A 19,607-nucleotide genomic window follows, 5' to 3' on the forward strand; every position below is an offset into this window, starting at 1 on the left:
TTTTTTTTTTTTAAGAGTAGAACCATTGTTTTAAAAAGGAAACAGCTTTAGATAGTAAATTATTTACAGCCAGGGCTCAGCCCTGAGCATCCTGCGAAAACCACACGAGCTTGGTCAAGGTTCTAAGCAGTCACCGGTGGGAGATGGTCATGGTCCCGTCACAGCATAACTCACTTGAGGCTTGAAAAGCTTCCGTCCAACTGCGGTTTGCAGTAACCTTTCTCTTCTGCAAAGCCCACGGTTACCGGGTGGCCACCACCAACATAGCCCTGTCTCGCTGTTCTGCGTTTCTCTCAATGGGATCAGTCCTGCTGAGTTCCCATGCCTTACTGCTGTCGTGCTGTGTCCTCTGTGCCATTTCAAGGCGAGGGCTTATGAAACTTTTACTCGCACGCTGCTATTTTTGATATGCGGTGGCCTTAGCTGTGCAGCGAGAGGTTGATAATTCTGATTACTCCGGAAATCCTGGGAAGCCAGAAGTGGGAGATGGGTGTGGTGAGGTGGCGTGGCTAGGGAGACCCCATCTAGTGGGTGTTGTTATAAGACCTGGGCGAATCCCTGTGGCTGCCACTCTCCTGAGAATGATCCCTGGGCCTTAGTCCCGCGCCGCGCCCACCTACACCTCCAGGTGTGCAGTCCCCGCCCTTAATTACTCTCACTAAAATTGATAGTTTACACTTGCAAAGCTACACTGGGAAAGCGGAAGAGAAATTTATAATCATGGATATGGAGAACTAGGGGAGCAGACACACTTGCTTTGGTTTACAGATCCAGTGAAGTGAAAAATCAGAACTAGAAACGTATGCACCTTCCTAGTAGCAAAGCCGCCTCTGCGTTCTTTTCAGCCTCCAGTGTAGGGCGGCGCTGGGAGAAACTTCGCGCCTTCTGGAAAGTTTAGAAAATGAACCACGAAAGAGAGGCCACATTTCGGGGGTTTGTGGGCCCCGCGATGTTTTCCAGAGCTTTTCGAGTGGCAAGAGGAGAGCGACAACGTGAAAATGCCCCGTGCCGTGCCGGGGCGTCCACCGGAGTTCTGCCAGCTGTCCCGCGCTGGGGTGAGCTCAGGAGGGGCGGGGGTGGGACCCGAGCTGGCTGCCACGGGTCTCCCGCTGCGGGTCTGTCGGCTCGGGGGCGGGGCGGGGGAGGCTGCTGAGATAATGAATGGGAGGCTAAGGCCACCCCCTAGCCCCGGCCCTGCAGCCAGCGAGGGCTGTCGAGCCAATGAATGGAGGAAGGGGCGCAGAAGTCAGGGGCGCTGGGGGCGCCACGCCAGGTAAGGGGTCCAGCTTGGGAGAGGGAAGGGCGGACTCTGGGGTCCCGGGAGTTGCTGACTTGTGCTACGTGGAGCAAGCAGAAAAGAAGGAAGGCGGAGGAAGAGAGGACGCTGGCGTCGGCGCTGCTCCTCCGGCCCTCCCTCTGCGCCCCCTCCTCCTGCCAGCGCGCCAAAGCCGGGCCGTAGGGGCCGACCGGCGGCTGAAGCACCCCGAGTGGCGACTCCGTCTGCAGCTCCGCTGCTGAGCGCGGGCGGGATCTGGGGCGGCCAGGGCCCGGAGCCGCGGAGCCCTCCCCGCCGCCCGGCCGAGCACGGGATCCCGGCGGGGTGGGCGCAGGGGGCGGCCTCGCTCTGGGCGACGGCCGAGGGGCGGGCGGAGGGACGGGCTCGGCTGGCGGCGGGGCGGGGGCGCCGGGACTGGGCGCGCGGCCTGAAGCCAACCCGGGGGCGGCGGGAGCGGGACGCGCGGCGGCGGCAAGCGCAGGTAAAGGGGCAGGCGCGGCGTGTGGGGACGGCGCCCCCTGGGCGCGAAGCCAGAGGCCGCGGCGACGGCTCGTTCGCCACACGGCGCGCTGGGCTCACACTGTCCCGCTGTGGACGGGCTTTGTGGTTGGGGGCGCGCGTGCGGGTGCCAGAGAGAGTGTGAGTGCGCGCGCTGGGCCGCGGCTCGGGTGGGTGGCCGTGCGTTCTTGCTAGCCGGCCTGCAGGAAGCGAGGCTCCCCGGACCTCCCGCACCCAGCGGCGGACCGATCCTCGGGAGGGAAGTTGCCGCAGCCGCCCGGGCCGCCGGCCATCCTGTCTCGCTCCAGGTCAGTGCGCCCCGGGGCCCGCCCAAGTGACACGTAGGTGGCCTCCGGTTACCTGGGTCGGGGTGGGTGCGCGGGAGGGCTTACGAGGGGCCCTCGAAATTCTCCCAAAACCTCGTCCTGCTGGACGTGCACCTCCGAGGGGTCCCTGCGCCACTGGGGCTCCCACACCTCTCGTTTCCCACTGACGACTCGGTTGTCCCCTCACACCGGGCTGAGGACTTTTAACTAAGTTTCTGTCCAGCCGCCTAACAAACGTGCTTAGCAAGTAACTGGAGGTTGTAAGGCAAGGGAGGGACCTGGCTTTGAGTTGATGGTTTTGAAATCGACGGCTCCTTTGGCTTGCGTAGGACTGCTTTGTGGTGAATGGATTTAAAGTTTATTCTTGTTTTTCTTTGCTGCCATTTGGCCTTTGAAATGTTACGAGTGAAGGCATTCAGGACTTGCTGCTGCCTGCTGTCTGGGGCCTGAGGTTGTGGCTCTCCGCTTCTGCTCCCCCCTCTTCATTTTTGTTGAAATCCGTGGATTTTTTCATAAATGTGGGTGCTGACTTGTTTCACTATGGACGCGTCGTTTCCTATGGGGTTAGATAGGTATTGGTAAACATCAATATTGAAAACGTAAATAATGATCACAGCGAAATCCTCTATTCCTTCAGGCTCTAACAGTTTGTTTTTCACGTATTTGCATAAGTGTGTTTGCTCAGCTAAGCATAACTGGTAAGCCAGAGGTCTGTGATTCAGAGTCTGCAGTTCTGGTTAAGGGGAGACTGTGCGCTTGGAAAATGCGAAGTTTTTAAAGAAGTTATTCCCTTGCCAGATAGAAGAGTGAGTCCAAGGAAAAAGAGGGAATGTTAAAGGTATGGTTATTGAACCAAACTAAATAGCATTAAAATACACAGGGAGGTAGAATGTCACCTAGTTGTTTCTGCCCTTGATTTCCATATCCCAGTAGGAGCGAGTATAATTGCCCCAATGCAAAATTATGAATAATAATCAGCATTGTAAGCATATTAAGGTTGCATTTTTTTCTTGATACTTGTCTAATTTGAGGATAAAAACACCAAGTGGCAAGAGAAGGAGGTAGCTTGAGGCAGGAAGGCACGGGCGAGGAGCGAGGAGGGAAGGCTGGGTTGTCATCATCCGAGCCCGCAAGGCACACCACGTCCCCTAGCGGCGCGACCTCAGCCGGTCGGGTCAGCTCAGCTCCTGGTCTCCGTCTCCCCATCCGGAAAATGGAAGGGGTTGGTGATCCTTGCTGTTCCTTCCAGCTTCCCAAATAGCTAGAAACCAGTGGGAGGTTATTTTATGTTAGAGCAGTAGGAAAAGGTAGGGGGGAAGTGAGAGGTCCAGAGAGCCAGGAAGATGGAAGAAAACCAGCAACAGAGGATGCCTGGAGGAGAAAAATCCTTGAGCTGGGAGCTCATTTCCTCTGTTTTTTTTTTTTTTTTCTTTTCCTCAAGGGAATCAATAATACTTCCCCCCTCAGATCAGTCTCTTGTTACCTTTATTACTTAAAGCTTGTGAGTTTGCTTAGCTAATGCACTAAGGTGAGGTCAAGGTGATTCTTGCTGTCTGACTTCTACTAGGCATCACTTGACCCATTTGCATCATTGTCTCTCAGGGAAACAGCTCCTACTCAGGTCTGTGGGCACACAGCACTCTCCCTGTGAGTGATGGGAAAGAAATAACAGAGGTAAGAATGTAAGTGGCAGCCCTTTCGAAACTTCTATTTTTGTTCAAAGCTAATACTTTCCAGAAAGTAATTTGATTTTTTTGTTGTTGTTGTTTCAAATTATACGGTATAGACTCTGCAAGGTTTTACTGAATCTATTCCATTAGTGACCTACTGGAACATTCAAAGAATAAAAATTTCACTTGCTCAGTGTTTTTGATACACAGTGACATTCAGTCTGAAGTAAGTGATATTTAGGGCCAAGAATAATTTCAAATGCTTAGTATGGAAAGTTGCAATCTGGGCAGAATACACTGTATCATTTTCACTGGGAAGCTCCAAGTATTCAGCAGATAACAGAACTTTTAGAATTTAGTTTGAGGTCAAGATTTTAATGTCTGTGCTTGATGTGTGGCCTGTCTTCCTTTTCTTTTATGTTTTGGTATCAATATGCCTACACCCTTGAGGAACGTTATTTATTTTAAAAGCCGAACTGTGATGTAATAAAAACTTAAACATAAGCTCTTGGTTTAAAGTCTAATAGTCTTCTCTGGCCTTAAGTCAGCATCATACTACTGTTTGGTTTCTTATTTTTACATGTCATGTTACCCTCTTATTTAAATATCCTTGGCCAGGTGTGGTGGCTCATGCCTGTAATCCCAACAGTTTGGGAGGCTGAGGCAGGAGGATCACTTGAAGCCAGGAATTTGAGACCAGCCTGGGCAACATAGTGAGACTCTGTCTCTACAAAAAAATAAATACATTAGCTGGGTATGGTGGCATGTGCGTGTAGTCTCAGCTACTTGGGAGGCGGAGGAGGGAGGATGGCTTCAGCCCAGGATTCAAGGCTGCAGTGAGCTGTGATTGTGCCATTGCACTACAGCCTGGGTGACAGAGAGAGACTGTCTCTTAAAAGAAAAAAAAACTTAGGGAAAACTATTATGGATGTCTTAGAAAGTTGAGAGAAAAGGAGGCGATTTTATTTCAGCAAACAGTTACTGAATTCCTTCCATGTGGTAGATGCAAGGATGGTGAAAAGGAAGCTCCAGAAAGAACTGCAACGCAGGGGGGAAAGACACAGCAAGCCTCACGGTTTATATTGAATAGTATATGCAATGTTGTGTAGCTGGATGGTGGCTGTAGAGTCCAAGAACTTTGTCATGCCAGGGAATGGAGAATTACGTTTTGATTCAGGGGACGACTTTATAAATGTGACTTGAAGAATAACATATCTTTTAAAAGACGAATGGTGGGGTAATGAAGACGAAGTGAGAGTGTGGGGTGATGAAGGCTGGAAAGTTACAAAGGGACAAATTGTGGGGGAGTTGTGCTACATGGGGATAGGGAGGCGAGGAGGAAGTATTACGTAACCTCAAGATGTGGAAAGACACTGAATAACACATACTGGGGCAGAGTGAGGGGTGCAATGATGGACGGAGGACTGGACTTTTATTCCACTACAATCCGTGTAACTTATGGCTGCTAGGTTTTAAGACACTATTGCCAGTTTACTCAAATTATATAAAGGTTGTAGAATAAACTAATAAGTGGTTTCTTCCTCCCCACTCCCCGCAAATTGATAGTGCTTTGTACTTTTGAGAAATTTAATTTAGTAAAAGTTAATGATGCTATTGTGTTACAGCTGGACCTTGTGGAGCCTTTTGAACATGTGGAATTGAAGTCATTCTGCAAGCACAGAGCTGTCCAAGAAAACATTTTTTTTCTTCCCTCTCTCTTTTTTGTTTAGGGAAGGGCTTGCTGGTTAATGCTAATTTAAACATGACTCTTCTGGCAACTGGCATTCTTGACCCTGTTTATGTTATACATGGTATTTAACCACAGTGGTTGGGTATTTGCAGCACAGAAGAAAAAGAATTATTATTAGTTTGAAACTGGCATTAATGCCTCTGTAAATGATAGGGCAAGGCGGTAGAGGGAAGGAGAGAGAGGGGGAAACCAAGTAGCACCCTGGGTACTGCAGTGAGAGATGACATAACGATGAGAATTCTTTAAGTTTAACTTCCAGTAGAAGTAACTTGCTTTCTATATATTTTAAATCCCTAGAGCTAAAGCATTTAACTTATTATCTTCACTCTGTGGGATCCATTTGGGAGAGGTATTCAGGAGCTCTGTGCTCCCCAGTACCTCTGTGTCACAGGAGGATATACGTCGGTTTTCAGTTGCATGTCAGAGGTGGAACTGACTTGGATGTCTCTGAATTGCTCTTGAATCTGGAGATGCTAGGGTACCCAGGAGACAGACAGGAAAAAGAAGAGGCTGGGCACAGTGACTAACGCCTGTAATCCCAGCACTTTGGAGGCTGAGGCGGGTGGACCTCACCTGAGATCAATAGTTTGAGACCAGCCTGGCCAACATGGTGAAACCCTGTGTCTACTAAAAATACAAAAAATTAGCCGGGTGTGGTGCTGGGCATCTGTAATCCCAGCTACTCAGGAGGCTGAGGCAGGAGAATTGCTTGAACCCGGGAGGTGGAGGTTGCAGTGAGCCAAAATTGTGCCATTGCACTCCAGCCTGGGCAGACAGAGTAAGACTCCATCTCAAAAAACTAAAAAAAAAAAAAAAAAAAAAAGAAAAAGAAAAAGAAGCTGGCCGAATTTCTTTCAATTACCTTGTGAATTCAATTTGAATGAATGATCTTCCCAGAAGTTTGTTTTATCTTCTGCAAGGGAACTTGAGTTTGGCATGTTTAATAAATTAAGTTAATTAAGCTGGAGAAGCCCACGGTTAGTACACTTCATTTTAGGACACACTTTTGGTGGGGGAAGTGGAGGGGTGGTGTGGCGGTGGTGATGATTTTATTTAAACTCCTTGGCATTTTTTAGCAGGTTAGTATGATTTCAAAGCAATGTTGTTGTTGTATTATTAACTTGTGGGACTGGGCCAAAGAAAATTGTCTTAATACTTGCATGTCCCTGTCATCTAATCAGTGCTATAGAAACTTTAACACTGAAGTCCATGTAAAATTCTAATTATTTTTTTTCCAGAAATGAAAGAGAACTATTTTACTGCATTCATGGATTTAGGTTATAATTTATTTTATTTTTGTGTTACTGTTTAAAAAAAGTGATATAATGACAGGGCAGACCCTTAACTTTAGTCCAGTGCTAAAACAAACATGCAATAAGCTTGCATGAGGCAGGGCAAGCTGTGTTTGTTGTATTATGAAAATAAAGGAAAATGTTTTCAAAACCAGCCTTTTTCTCTAAAAGCAAAAGACTTTGACTAATACCTGGCCATGGGTGGGATTTCCAACTGTTGGTTGAAGGAAATTTTGTTCATTATGGCCATTACGTGTGCTATGTTTCTCAGAGTTTAGGATTTGCTATGCTGAGATTGCTACTGTGAACCATTTCTTTATCGCAAGTTTCCCTGTATTCATTACCTTATGTGTCTAAACAATGCTCTACATTAGACTTTATGTCGATCTGCTATACTAAATTTTCTTCCCCTATGTCTAGGTGTTCTCTTTGACCAACCTTTAACTGCCCTGGTTCTGAAATTCTGCCCTAATTGAAGGATATTCCTGGGTCTTTGGAGGGAGAAATGGTTCAGGGGCAGAGGCAGAGGAAACATGTTTTTTTTTTTTTTTTTTTGTTTTGTTTTTTTAAGCCCCCATCTCAGGAGCACTTAACTGACTGCCTACTATATACCAGACTTTGTGCTAGTTACTAGGGGTGAGTGTGAATAAGGCAGGAATCCCACCCTCCAGGAGGAGCTTACACACGATTAACAGATAATTACAATTCAATGTAACAAGTTTTATGAGAGAGATAACTTTGCGGGAGCACCAAGCGAAGCACTTGACCCTTAGCGGTGAGGTGGTGGAGGTCAGGGAATGCTCCTGGAAGGTTAGGATCTGGAAGGACCCTGGGAGATAAACCAAGCCTAGAAGAGGTAAAAAAGGGATCAAGAGGCTTTCTATCTCCAGTTTTGCTACTCCTGGGTAGGTCAAAGTGCCTGTCTTTTTACATCTGGAAAATAAGAATAAGAACTGATATCTGGTTGGTAATTCTAGTTTTCATTTACTACATGTTCCTTAATCCTTTATATTACTCTTTCTTCCATATTCAGTAGACATTTGTACCCACCCTGTACTGGGAAGATAGCACTGCAGGAAACAAGATGTGAATGGACCCCTTCTGTCATGGAACTTACCTTCTATCATATGACATTAGTAGGAGAAGTTCTTTTAAAATGCCTTCAAACTCAGGCATATGTATCTTGTTATTCTTCCATTTTAAGAACATTTTCTGCAAGATAATCTCAATACTTTGAGGTGAGCTGGCCTTTCCCTCTGAGGGAAGGAGACCACAGAGCCTGGTAATCTGATTTTCATTTTATATGCTTGAAATATTTTGCTAGGATTTATCTGTTTTGAAGTCTAGAGATAGACATAGCTGTGTTTTATCTATAGCCCTGCCTTGCTTCCATCTCATTTTCTCTATTCTTACTTTTAACCCAACTTGTGTTTGAGGTTCTTTGCTCAGTGTATAGTTTGCTTTGTAGAATAATTTAAATCTAGTGCCTGTGGAAAGTCAGACTTATTTTTTATTTATTTAAGATAGGGTCTTGGAGTGCAATGGCATAATCCTGGCTCATGCAGCCTTGACCTCCTGGGCTCAAACTATTCTCCCACTACAGCCTTCCAAGTGGCTAGGACTGCAGGTGTGTGCCACTATGCCTGGTATTTTTTTCTTTTTCTTTTTCTTTTTTAAGAAATGGGCTCTCACTACATTACCCAGGCTAGTCTCAAACTCCTGGGCTCAAGGGATCCTCTCACCTTGGCCTCCCAAAGTGTTGGGATGACAGGTGTGAGCCACCGCATCTGGCTAATACTTATTTTGAAGTCACCCTATCATGGTGCTTTGCTTCACTAATGCATTTCACTTATGATCTTCAAGTCACTCAGGGATGTAAACACAATAGAAAGCATCCCAACCAGAGGAAGGTAGCTGTATTCATTTACAAATTTCTTTTTTGCAACGATTCAAACACTACAGATGTGTCTAAAGTAAACATAAAAAATCTCTCTGCCACTTTAACCTTACACATCTGATATCAGTTTGTTCCATAGCCTTCCATAGTTGTCCTTTTGCTTATACAAACCTACAAAAATTAGTACTTATGTATATTTATGTGTGTGTGGGATGAGTGTGGGTATGTTTTTACATACTCATATGTATGTTTGTGTGTGTATCTGTCTGTGCCTGCCCCCCTTTTCTTTTGCTTTAGAGCGGCTATACTTGAGGCTGCCATGAAGAGTGAGAAGTTTGAAGCTGGAAGAGCCTGCATGGGCCCTTCTTGAACTTGGGCAGCGTGACATCACTCAAGAGTTCTTGTCAGAGTGATAATGAATGTCTGGCTATTGTAAATGGGAACAAGAAAACTATTTCCAGCTGTGCAACAACCAAGATGACAAAAAGCATTGCAGAGAATATTATTGCCACAAGGACCCTGCTTCATCTGGGTCTCAGACAACAGGAGGAGGGGCATTTTGGAGCATGCGTTTGGCATCTGTGAAACTTTTGTTAGGTAGAAAACAAGTCCTGGATGAAAGGCCTATCAGCCACTTCTGGAGCAGAGAAGATAGAGTTATTAATTATAGGCAGGTTTCATTGCAGGAGTATTCAATGAGAACCCCCGCCTTAGAAGTCTGTAATCAGCAGATGATAAGGATGGTGTGTTCTTACTAAGAGAATAACGCAAATGAAACAGAGTTGCCTTTTGTTAAGGGGATGCTTTGCCTTCTTGGACTAGGATTGTGGGGAGAAGGATTATTGTCAAGTAAATGAGGCATTCATTCTGTGCCCACTATTTATTGTAGTTCCACAGAGAGCTACTTGCTTTACTTTCTGACTAGGCACAAAGAAGTAAAGGTTCAAAGGCTAAGGCAAGGTGACTGACTTTTCCAGATTCAGCACCATATGTTCTCTGGTCACTTTGAGACGCTGTCAATTTAGTTTTGTGCAACTGAGATCTTGGAGAACTTCTGTGTCCTCTATGTTTGGCTGAGGACACTAATTTTTTTTTTTTTTTTGAAGCAGAGTCTCACTTTATCGCCCAGGCTGGAGTGCAATGGCATGATCTTGGCTCACTGCCTCCTGGGTTCAAGCAATTCTCTTGCCTCAGCCTTCCAAGTAGCTGGGACCACAGATGTGCGCCACCATGCTTGGCTAATTTTTTTTTGTATTTTTTGGTAGAGATGGCGTTTCGCCATGTTGGCCAGGCTGGTCTTGGACTCCTGGCCTCAAGTGAACCACCTGCCTCGGCCTCTCAGAGTGCTGGGTTTATAGGCGCAAGCCATCGTGCTTGGCCTGAGGACACTAAAGTCAAAAAAATTTAAGAAAGTATGGTCCCCACTCTTGAGTAGGTCATGAACATGGAGTGACATGGACTCAAATCATTAAGATCAGGTAGGTGGTGATGAATATGGTAAACCAAGGTTCAAACAAAGAGCTTTCTGTGTATGTGAGGATGGAGAGGGTAAGTCAGCCTTAGGGGGGGAAATGACTTGCAGCAGGATGCCAGCCTTGATGGTCTGTGGAGCTCATTCCATGAAGAAGAGTAATGAGTAAGACCCATTGAGTGACAGGCTTGGGGAGGAGTGCCTGGAATTGACGGTTTGTGGCAGGAAGTGGTGGGACCAGTCTCAAAGGTTGTGGAGGTAGAAGGGTACTGGAGACTACTGAGGACAAAAAAGGGCATGTTGATGCCATTACCAGACAGGACATGAGAGTATGCTAATTGTTGCAGTGAGGCTTGTTAGTTTTAGACATGTCTAAAACCACGCAGGCAGAGATTTTCAGCTGGTAGCTGGCAATTTGAGTTTGAAGTTTAGCTGAGGAGTCAGTTGGCAGTATTCGGGAATAATTGCTAAATGTAGAAGTAAATGCCAGTGAAATGTGTGTGATAAGATGGAGAGCACTTGTAGAGTGAAAAGAGTGATATATTTTCACAAGGACAAGACTTATTTCAATTCAATATTTTTCTTTAGCAGATTAAAGTAGTTTTATGGGTTATCAAGCATTTGTTGAGTATTTACTATGGCTTCTCTTGATAGGTGGTCCTGGGGATATAGGAAGGAAATGGTGCAAATTTCAACAATATCCCATTGGGGTGAACAAAAAATCCCTGAAACAGCCCATTCCAGCTATTGTTATCTGGAAAAAACTTCTTACCATAATTAGGTGGTGATTCGAGGTCTGGGGGAAATTGTAGATATAGTTTTTTTTTGTTTTTTTTTTTTTTTTTTTTTTTTTTGAGATGGAGTCTGGCTCTGTCACCCAAGCTGGAGTGCAGTGGCTGGATCTCAGCTCACTGCAAGCTCTGCCTCCCGGGTTTACGCTATTCTCCCGAGTAGCTGGGACTACAGGCGCCCGCCACCTCGCCCGGCTAGTTTTTTTGTATTTTTTAGTAGAGACAGGGTTTCACTGTGTTAGCCAGGATGGTCTCAATCTCCTGACCTCGTGATCCACCTGTATCGGCCTCCCAAAGTGCTGGGATTACAGGCTTGAGCCAGCGCGCCGAGCCTTGCAGATATAGTTTTAATATACTGTAGGACTAGTGACAGTGAGTGTCACATTGCTGTCATATAAAAGATAAACCTCCAGAAGAACTTTGGAAATTTCAGTAGCCTAAAGACCACACTTTGAGAAACTCATAAAGGTTTGTCACAGAGGTTTTAAAAGCTGATCAAATAATTTTAAGCTTTAGTTGCCTACTAAAAAGTAGGATGCAGTGCAAGTTTGTCCTTTACTTGGTTAAAAAAAAAAAGTCTTTTTGTAATTAAGAATTTATTTTCACTTTAGATAATTTTATTGGCATGCCTTCTTGCATGCAAGATAGAAAAAAGATAAGTTTATTCTTAGTTTTCCTTTTTCTAAGCCATTATGATTCTTTTAAATTATACTCATTTCAATTCAATAGGGAAAAACAGTACATGCTCATTTTAAAACATTTGGAACGTACAGGGGATTCATGTGTAACTCCACCACTTAAGATTGACTTTCTTGCTAGGCATGGTGGCTCACGCTAGTAATCCCAGCACTTTGGGAGGCCAAAGTGGGCAGATCACTTGAGGTCAGGAGTTGAAGACCAGCCTGGCCAACATGATAAAACCCTGTCTCTACCAAAAATACAAAAATTAGCTGTATGTGCTCTCTTGAACCCAGGAGGCGAAGGTTGCAGTGAGCTGAGTTTGTGCCACTGCACTCCAGCCTGGGTGACAGAGTGAGACTCTGCCTAAAAAAAAAAAAAAAAAAAAAAATTTACTTTTACAGAATATTTAACAGCATTCTCCTTTGTATCATAAGTATGTACACAGGCCATTAAAATCTTCCATTTTTAACTTCTAATGGCTACCTATTAGTCACACTATTTAATGTGTGTGACTAATTAAATACACCTAATTATGTTTAGTCATTCTGTATCTCTGCTTGCTTCTTTTTGTTTTGTTTTGTTTTTTTTTTTTGAGGACTTGTGCTTCTCTGCCCATATTTCCGTGTTGATGTACCCAGAGTTGTATCCTTACTCTAAATGATCTCTGTTTTTGAGCTTATCCACACAGTAGACTGTGGTTTCCTGGTCTGTGTCCTTCTGCCTAGGACGTTCTTTACTACATATCCACACGCCTGCTTTCATTATTTTCATGTCTTACCTCAAAGGTCAACTCCATACTGAGGCCTTCTATCACTGCACTTAAAATTGTGTGACCTTTCCTGTCTACCCAGCTTGCCTGATATTTTCTTCTCCATTGCACTTTCCTTCTGACTTCTTAGATGAGGACAAGACTTAAAAAAAAATTTTGTTTTTGTTTTCTGCTGTTTACCCAAAATATTTTTCTTGTTTTGTTTCTTAAAGACCATGTTTTGCTGTGTCACCCAGGCTGGAGTTCAGTTGCTCAATCATAGCTCACTGTGGCCTCAAACTCCTGGGCTCAAGCCATCCTCCTGCTTCAGCTTCCTGAGTAGCTGGGACTACAAGCACATGCCACCATGTTTGGTTATTTATTTATTTATTTTTTGGGTAGAGACAGGGTCTTGCTTTATTACTCAGGCTAGTCCCTAACTCTCACGTTGACTTCCCAAACTGTTGGGATTGCAGGCATGAATGCCACACCTGGCCTGTTGATGTGGGGTGGAGAGTTCTGAAATTGAGGCAGTATTTAATAGCCTACCAACCAAAAAAAAGCCCAGGACCAGATGGATTCACAACTGAATTTCACTAGAGATACAAAGAGGAGCTGAGATCATTCCTTCTGAAACTATTCCAAATGATAGAAAAAGAGGGACTCCTCCCTAGCTCATTTTATGAGGCCAGCATCATCCTGATGCTAAAACCTGGCAGAGACATAACAAAAAAAGAAAATTTCAGGCCAATATCCCTGATGAACATTGATGCGAAAATCCTCAATAAAATACTGGCAAACTGAATCCAGCAGCACATTAAAAAGCTTATCCACCACAATCAAGTTGGCTTCATCCCTGGGATGCAGAGCTGGTTCAACATATACAAATCAATAAATGTAATCCATTGCATAAACAGAACCAATGACAAAAACCACATGATTATCTCAATAGATGCAGAAAAGGCCTTCGATAAAATTCAACACCCCTTCATGCTAAAAACACTCAATAAACTAGGTATTGATGGAACATAAGATAATAAGAGCTATTTATGACAAACCCACAGCCAATATCATACTGAATGGGCAAAAGCTGGAAGCACTCCCTTTGAAAACTGGCACAAGACAAGCATGCCCTCTTTCACCACTCCTATTCAACATAAGTATTGGAAGTTCTGGCCAGGGCAATCAGGCAAGAGAAAAAAAGGGTATTCATACAGGAAGAGACGAAGTCAAATTGTGTTTGTTTGCAGATGACATGATTGTATTTTTAGAAAACCCCATAGTCTCAGCCCCAAATCTCCTTAAGCTGATAAGCTACTTCAGCAAAGCCTCAGAATACAAAATCAATGTGCAAAAATCACAAGCATTCCTATACACCAATATAGATGAACAGAGAGCCAAATAATGAATGAACTCCCATTCACAATTGCTACAAGAGAATAAAATACTTAGGAATACAACTTACAAGGGATGTGAAGGACCTCTTCAAGGACAACTACAAGCCAGTGCTCAAGGAAACAAGAGAGGACACAGACAAATGGAAAAACATTCCATGCTCATGGATAGGAAGAATCAATATCATGAAAATGGCCATACTGCCCAAAGTAATTTATAGATTCAGTGCTATTGCTATCAAGCCACCATTGACGTTCTTCACAGAATTAGAAAAAACTACTTCAAATTTCATGTGGAGCTAAAAAAGGAGCCTGTGTAGCCAAGACAGTCCTAAGCAAAAAGAACAAAGCTGGAGGCATCACGCTACCTGACTTCAAACTATACTACAAGGCTATTACTGGTATGAAAACAGATATATAGACCAATGGAACAGAACAGAGGCCTCAGAAATAACACGACACATCTACAACCATCTGATCTTTGACAAACTGGACAAAAACAAGCAATGGGGAAAGGATTTCCTATTTAATAAATGGTGTTGGGAAAACTGGCTAGCCATATGTAGAAAAGTGAAACTGGACCCCTTCCTTACACCTTATACAAAGATTAAGATGGATTAAAGACTTAAACGTAGAACTAAAACCATAAAAACCCTAAAAGAAAACCCAGGCAATACCATTCAGGACACAGGCATGTGTGTGCCACCAAAAGCAATTGCAACCAAAGTCAAAATTGACAAGTGGGATCTAACTAAGCTAAAGAGCTTCTGCACAGCAAAAGAAACTATCATCAGAGTGAGCAGGCAACCTACAGAGTGGGAAAAAATTTTTTCAATCTATTCATCTGACAAAAGGCTAATGTCCAGAATCTACAAGGAACTTAAACAAATTTACAAGAAAAAAAGAACTCCATCAAAACGTGGGTGAAGGTTATGAACAGACACTTTTCAAAAGAAGACATTTATGCAGCCAATAAACATGAAAAAAAGCTCATCATCACTGGTCATTAGAGAAATACAAATCAAAACCACAATGAGATATCATCTCATACCAGTTAGAATGGCGATCATTAAAAAATCAGGAATCAACAGATGCTGGAGAGGATGTGGAGAAATAGGAACACTTTTATACTGTTGGTGGGACTGTAAATTAGTTCAACCATTGTGGAAGACAGTGTGGTGATTCCTCAAGGATTCAGAACCAGAAATACCATTTGACCCAGCAATCCCATTCCTGGGTATATACCCAAAGGATTATAAGTCATTCTATTTATAAAGACACATGCACACATATGTTTACTGCAGCACTATTTACAATAGCAAAGACTTGGAACCAACTCACATGTCCATGAATGATAGACTGGATAAAGAAAATGTGGCACATATACACCATGGAATACTATGCAGCCATAAAAAAGGATGAGTTCATGCCCTCTGTGGGGACGTGGATGAAACTGGAAATGATCATTCTCAGCAAACTAACACAAGAACAGAAAACCTAACACTGCCTGTTCTCACTTATAAGTGGGAGTTGAACAATGAGAACATATGGCCACAGAGAGGGGAACATCACACACCGGGGCCTGTCGGGGTGGGGGACAAGGGGAGGGATAACATTAGGAGAAATACCTAATGTAGATGACGAGTTTATGGGTACAGCAAACCACCATGGCACATTTATACCTGTGTAACAAACCTGCACGTTCTGTACATGTATTCCAGAACTTAAAGTGTGTGTGTACACACACGCACACACACACACGCATATATAAAAGATGCCCAGCACACTGAATGTATTAGCTGCCATTTTCATTATCTTCATTGGTAAGTTGAATCATATGATATTGCTGGTATTTGCTCTTGACCTACATAATGGCAGTTTTCTGCGGTTCAGTCTAATATTACTGGCTCTCCAGATTTATCTGGCCAGTTGCATCTTCTGCATTTCCTGAGTTCAACTCAGGACTTTTTTCTACATTTGTTAGAGAATCTATCTTGTTGAAGTTCAAAAGGTATGGTATACATCGTGCATATGGTCCAAGAACATGCTTCTTACCCATTTTTTTGTACTATGTAGTTAGTGGAAATAATGCCTTGACTTTGGCTGCTTTTTCCTTGTATATTTTTAATGCTATTGCTAATTTTTGTCTTTGTGTGCACCTTCTTGAGCATTTTAATGGGAAATTGGGATGAGTTTTATTGGGCCATTTAGTTCAGTGACTTTTGAACTTTTTAATCATGACCCATAGTTAGAAATGTTCATATATGTATATGAATGAGACATTAGTTGTATATAGTTTACTACACATAGTAAACTCTGATATTTTCTTTTCTATTTTTTCCTATGATAATTTGTTCATTTTCATTTTTAAAAGTACTGGCTACAACTCATACATTTTGAAAACACTGATCTGGTCATAAACTGCAGTTTGAAAGACACGATCTAGTCTGTTGCTGTGCTGTTTAAAATCAGGTTCATTCATTTTTCAACATCCATTTGTTAGGTACATTAGCGGTTATCTTGGTAGTAGCTGGGAATAGAGTGATGAGTAAAGCAGTCGTTATCACTGGAGGCATGACGCATAGAGTCTAGTGGGATGGAGCACATGAACCAAATAAAATCATCCAAATGTATATATACTGTGCATGATCAATTCTGTGGGAGAAAAGAGCAAAAGCGATTAAGCAGGGGAACCTCATCTGACTTTGGGGGTGATTCAGGATTTCCCTGGGGAAGCGACATTTGGTTAGGTCTGCAGAATGAGAATGGGTTAACTCTGTGAAGGACTGAGCAGGGGTGTGTGTGTGGGATTGTAGAGTCATGGAAGAAATAGTAACAGATGCAAAATAGAAAACTGGAAGGGAAAGACAGGTGGAAGGCAATCTTCTTTGTTTGATGAGTTGGCATTTTTTGTGATAGTGGGTCTTCCTGTTTGTGGCTTTTTTTTTTTTTTTTCCTTGACAAAAGTCAAATAGGAATGTCAAGGATTTTTTTGGGGAGATGGGTATTAGCGTTTGTTGAAGTAGTTTTGTATTAAAGCAATATCGTATATTGCCAAATAGCAGGGTTTTTTTGAAGGCTTGCTCCGTATGAGGAGCTGTACAAAGTTGTGTATGATCTGTAGGAGAAGTAGGTTTGGTTGGATTAAAAAATACTTTTATGTATAATTACCAATTTTGTAACTATGCATAATTTGTAAGAAATTATAACACTGAAGTTAAGTTTTGGTAAGTGAAGATCGGATGGTTGGGTGAGTATTTCATTGCTCGTTGATTTTGAATATAATGATAGGAATTATTGCTGTGCTAGGATTTTTATTTTTTTAACTTGGTAGGATTTTAGTGTTCGTTTCCCCCATCCTCTTTTAAAACTGCATGAAGAGTTTAAAAGAAAGCTTTTAAATTAGAAATCCATAAAGTAAGTTGGAGACCACATGAGATGGGAGACCATGATTCAAGTGCCAGTTCTTCCAATGCTGCGCATGGTACCCTTGACCTTTGATACCCAACCTTTGAGGCCCTGGGATCCTTGTTTTAAAATGGAGGACTTGAAATCAGTTTTCAAGAATCATTCTCCCAGTCCTATTATTAATATTAAGTGCCTTTATGCTTTCTCTTTTCAACTTTGCTCTGACTCTTTAAAGACTTGGCACCCCACCATTTAACTAACCTAGTCTGACAAGCTCAGGCCAAACTTGGGAGAACTCCAGGTATTTGCATTTTTCTGTGTCTTTGTGGAGTCAGGCTCAGGTGGCACTAATTCCTTCACATTGGGCAACACTGCTAATGCTTCTCATTAAAACATGGAAGAATGGGCAAAGATTAGAATTCTCTTGAGACTTTTTTTTTTTCTTTTGGTGATGGAGTCTCGCTCTGTCACCCAGGCTGGAGTGCAGTGGTGGGATCTCGGCTCACTGCAACCTCCACCTCCTGGGTGGTTCAAGAGATTCTCCTGCCTCAGCCTCTTGAGTAGCTGGGATTACAGGTGTCCACCCCCACACTCAGCTAATTTTTGTATTTTTAGTAGAGATTTGTTTCACCATGTTGGCCAGGCTGGTCTTGAACTCCTGACCTCAGGCAATCCGCCCACCTGGGCCTCCCAAAGTGTTGGCATTACAGGCATGAGCCACGGTGACTGACTTAAATCTTTAATACTTTATATCATAGTTTGTAGTTTGACCACACTTGAAATTATTTTTTTTAATCCTTTCAGATTCAGCAAACATGGAAGAATATGATTATCTTATGTTTATATGCTGGATGCTTGCTTTGGAGAAATATGCAGCATCTAAGTTATGTATAATCCACATTTTATAAAAACCCATTGGATGAGGGTGATGTTATTTTAAAAAGATTTAAAGGGCTAAGGAATCATATGGAAGATGAATTCAGTTTTAATGATTATACTAAGTTTAAGGAATATTTGATAAGAAATGGGCTTATGTGGAAGAGAATGAAAGGTACTTGGCAATTCAGCTTATCTTTTCTTTTTCCTCCTAGCTTTATTGATGCATAATGACAAGCAAAACTGTACTTAAGGTCTACTTAGGATGATGATATACATATATACTGTGAAATGAGTACTATTAACTATCATCACCATGCTGTGCGTTAGATCCCCAGAACTTACTCATAACTGGAAGTCTGTACCCTTTGACCAGCGTCTTCCATTTCCCCCACCAACTCAGCTTTTCTTACCAGTATATTAAATCAGTTGATTCAAATACATTTCAACATTATTTTTTGTAATTCAGTATATTCAGTCTTTCAAGTTCATTTATTGTAATGTGAATATGTTATTACACTTGTTCTTATTTTTTGCTTAGAAATCAAGGGAAGAAAGATGAGATGCATGCTTTTTCTGTTTGTCTGAATTCTACTGAATTCCTCATTCATAGTAAAATATTTACTCAGGAAGTCCAGGTAACTATGGAGATTTTACTTAGTGTGTTTTGGTGCTGATTCATCAGTTGATTTTTTTTTTTATTTGTTGTTGAATATCTTCTTAAGCTAATTATTATATGGAAACCATCCAGGACTCTAGGCTCCTGATCTGAGACAAGGTGGGGGCAGGTCACACAGGCACAGGCAATGTTTGGTAATGTGTAGGTCCAAGCAGGTACTAGGCACAGGTGCTCAACGCTAGTACTAGAAACAGGTTGGGTCTGAAGGGGTTGGGGTCATGGGGTTAGGGTAGGTTCAAGGTAGACAAAGCCAGGAAGAGGCACAGAGCATGTAGACGCCTGGCCTAGAATTCCACAAAAGGCATTCTGGAGAGCCCTAAGAGAGAAGTGGTGTAGACAAAAGTCTAAAGCTCCCAGGAGAAATTTATTTTCAGAGTTGGAAGCATCAGTTGAACTTCTCTGATTGTTCAAGGGCATTTCAACACTCAAGCAGGGGTTTAGTCACCATGACCTTGGGAAAAAGTCCTAGCTTCTCTTTAAACATTTGGCCATCTTAATTTGTGATTTAATTTGGCTTTGAAATCACAAATTCTCATCTGATTCAGGGATTAGGAACCTTGTTGAATACTATTTCTCTAGAAGCAAGAATTAGCCAAGGTCTCATGACAAAATGTATTCTTTCTACAAGAGATTTATTATAAAACATATTTAACATTTGCTATGGACTGGATTTTCTCCCTAATATTCATGTTGGAGCCCTAACCCCCCGTGTAGCTGTATTTGGAGATAGGACTTTTAGGAGATAATTAGGATTAAATGAGATTATAAGTGTGGGGTCCTAATCTGATAAGATTGGTGGCCTTATGGGAAGAGGAAGAGAGAGGTCTTTGTCTCTATATACATTCACCAA

General features: G+C 42.9%; 1 protein-coding gene across 13 annotated transcripts in view; it reads left to right on the plus strand.

Annotated features, from left to right (window-relative positions):
- The first annotated feature begins 661 nt into the window (after positions 1 to 661).
- LPAR1 (lysophosphatidic acid receptor 1) overlaps positions 662 to 19,607 on the plus strand; it is a 171,444-nt gene continuing 152,498 nt past the window's right edge. The window contains exons 1-2 of one of the 13 annotated variants that reach the window (XM_025359672.1): positions 1,064 to 1,273; positions 3,703 to 3,782. The gene's annotated coding sequence lies outside the window, so the exon portion shown is untranslated. The other 12 variants (XM_025359673.1, XM_025359674.1, XM_025359676.1 and 9 more) reach the window with 12 other exon arrangements.

The sequence above is a fragment of the Theropithecus gelada genome, chromosome 15 (genome assembly GCF_003255815.1).
Source record: "Theropithecus gelada isolate Dixy chromosome 15, Tgel_1.0, whole genome shotgun sequence".
NCBI classification, from domain to species: Eukaryota; Metazoa; Chordata; class Mammalia; order Primates; family Cercopithecidae; genus Theropithecus; species Theropithecus gelada.